The sequence below is a fragment of the Pteropus vampyrus genome, unplaced genomic scaffold (assembly GCF_000151845.1).
Source record: "Pteropus vampyrus isolate Shadow unplaced genomic scaffold, Pvam_2.0 Scaffold444, whole genome shotgun sequence".
Classification (NCBI taxonomy): Eukaryota; Metazoa; Chordata; class Mammalia; order Chiroptera; family Pteropodidae; genus Pteropus; species Pteropus vampyrus.
Window position 1 is genome coordinate 128,751 of NW_011889225.1, and position 3,315 is coordinate 132,065.

General features: G+C 33.3%; 1 pseudogene; it reads right to left on the minus strand.

Moving 5' to 3' along the window:
- Positions 1-1,292: 1,292 nt before the first annotated feature.
- LOC111732328 lies at positions 1,293-1,408 on the minus strand (annotated as a pseudogene).
- Positions 1,409-3,315: the final 1,907 nt, after the last annotated feature.

Sequence of the window (3,315 nt, forward strand, 5' to 3'; positions counted from 1 at the left end):
AGCATAATCTAATGTTAAAACAGTAATTTACCTCAAGCTAGTTGTCTGACAAATATAAAACACTACTGTGTTTCTCTCAAGAATTCAAAATACCCCACAATTTCTAAGGGTTTATAAATGATACATCCACCCAAAGAGTCTTATATAGTTGTAAACAGCTGTGAAGAATATCTCTATATCCTCCCATAAGATGATCTTCAGTATGTGTTGCTAAGTAATTAAGGTGAGTAGAAAAGATGTATAAAGAATATTAACCAAAGGAGGCATAAATATGAGTATAAATATATTTTTTCATATTTAAAAGTAGAAGGAGAAACCATAAAGTTATTTCTAATATTAACCTATAGGCACAGGAAGGTAAAAGAGTGTCAAGAGTCTGAGATAAAATCTAGACTTTTCTAAATATACGTTGTTCTTTGACTTAATAATCTTATACATGTTTTAAATAATTATAAAACAATCTTTGAAAGTAATCTCTAAAAATAGAAAGCTAAATGAAGCAAATGAATTTAACTGCATATTGATTTTTATGTCACAACCACACAGAGAGTAACTATTTACTATAATTTTAAAACAAAAATTAAAAGCTAGTGAGAAATTCTTCAATTGTATGAAGAACTACAAAACATATTAAGCTGTTGTTAGTTATTATATTCCTGGTAGTAGTATTGATATTGTTACTCTGAGACTATTTTTTGTGTACTATTGTTTAAAACAATTACGTTGGTGTTGTTGAAAACTGGAATTCCTAGGTTAGTAGATAACTGGGAAAGTAGATAAAGATGTAAGCTACATGAGAGTAAAAGAATCTTAGTCCTCAGTTGAGCTGGAAGAATCAGTATGAGTTCACAATATAGTTTATCTTAAAATATACAAATATTTCTTAACTTTACCCCCAAACCAACATCCAGCATTAATTCTCTCCTCCAGAAAAAGGCCAGTATAACATCATGACTAGTTCATTCCTTTTCACTTTACTGAAGTGTGTGTCCTTTGGGCCCTCCTGGAAAATGGTTAACAGATGAGTTCTCTGGTTTTATATTATTAATTCATTCTAGTATACCCACTTCTATTAGCCTTTTTACCTCTTTCTCAATTCTCAGTCATAATAGTTCTGGTATCTCAATTTCATTTACTGTGGGCTGTTTTTTTTCCCCAAGTTTTAAGTAAGCACACAGACTTGTCTTAGGATTGGTTCCTAGTATATTTGTCAGAACATTAAGTTCTGAGTCATGGAAGGATGCCCCATATCAATATACTCCCATTTATCCAGGCTTTTTTTTTTTTTTTAATGCCTACAGCACCTGGTCTTCCTAGGTGGTTTCCCATCCATGTACTAACCAGGCCCGACCCTGTTTAGTTTCTGAGATCAGACATCGGGCTTATTCAAGGTGGCATGGCCATAGACCATGAACCGTAGCTCCACTGGGGTGCAAACCCAAGATCTTCTGCTTATAAAGCAGACGTGCTAACCACTACACTATGGAACCACATCCGCACTTATCCAGCTTTACATTCTGTCTCTGAGATCCAGTATTTTGCAGATATTTCACCTTGGTTTCTGCCAGTACATATTAGCCAGGTGCTACAGGTTTTTGTGTGACTAAACCCTTTCCTCCCATACAGGGACAATAATTTCCAATTGGGCCATGCTAAGACTTGATCTTAGTTATTGGTTTAGAATAATGGGATGTAAGGACTATCAAGTCTTCCCTCATTACCCCAGTTGATATTAACTCATCTGTTCTCTACCTTACCATAGCACTTTGTTTATATCTCTATCTCAGCACCTTACACATTTTGCACAGTAATAAAGTTATTTGAAAAATATCTGTCTTGCTCACTAGATTTGAGTTATTCGAGGGCAAGGACCAAATCATATTAGCATTTCCAAATATTCCAAAACCAAAACAATGATTTAAATACAATTTGTTTAATAAGCAACTATTATTCTATTCATTCATTCATCCATTCGACAAATATTTATTGAATGCCTACTAAGTACTGGGCCTAATGCTAACTACTTGGGATATAACAAAGAGCCACAAAGGCATGGAAGCCACTTCCTCCCTCCACTCCCCACCAAAAACTTTAATTTTTTTTTCAATTAACTAATGAATGAGTCCATTTTTCTGCCCTTTTTTTTTTTTTATTCTTCCCCTGCATCATCCTGCCCCATGTAGCTATAATAATAGGTAATACATATTGCGCTCATACTCCATGTTGCTTATTTCAACTCATTTAAATCTTCGGGGTTGAATTAATAATTCCATTTTATAAATTGGTAACTGAAATACAAGAGATAAATAATTTACACAAAAGTATAGAGTTCACAAGTGGAGGGTGATGGAAAGAGCTGGGACTCAAAACATTGTTTTATACTACCTATGCAATTTTCATTCTTACTATTCAAAATGCCCCCTCTAAGAGTGGTATACCATATCTGCTGATAATAACAACTGGAATGCCCTCCTACTTTTATTCATCCAAACTCTTGAACTAGTAATTGCTATAATTGTATCCCTCTCCATTACTGTGTTTATGTTTTCTGTTGAGGGCATATCAAAATTTGGCTTTCTCTATTTTGAGCTATAGAAAAGATTTTTTACCAGCGATAAAATTTTGATATTGTGACATTCATTCTCTTCCTCATTATCCTTCCTTGATATTCTGTACCTCTATGCACTAAACATTTAAACTTCTCTTTGAAATACAGACAGAAGAAAATTATTAGCAGAATTGTAATAAAGAGCGCCTTCCTTCTTTTCAGAAAAGTTTTGGCTTAGATATTTCGCTATTTTCCTTAGGTTAAATAATAGGTATGGGGATAGGGCGAGGGAGGCTAAAATATTATTGGAATAAAAAGCTAACTGTTCTCAGGAAAAGAATAATTTTTACTTCAATGTAAAGTAAAGGGCAACGGGAAAATCAAATGGGAAACAAAGAAAAGAAATTTTGTTTAATTCTAAAATTAATTTTAAAATCTTAAAATATGTAGCTTAGCAAAGTTACTGATTTTAAAGCCTTCCTAATGTGATTTATATTAATTAATTTTCAAATTCTAAATTGTCTTAGTGATACAGCCTCTAAGCCATGCATATATTGAAACTATGTTAAGTATTTTTAAGATTCTATTGTGACGTCTGACGTAGGATTGGCAATATTTAAGTAATTCCAGCCTGCAGCTTATCATCTCAGGCTGTGAACTTATTAAATTTGAAAAAACGTAGGCAAAAGATTCATTCTAATGAGAGAAATCCAGCAGAATGAGCAGGATGATCCAAGAGGTGCTGATGGGTGTCTTTGAAGAATGGT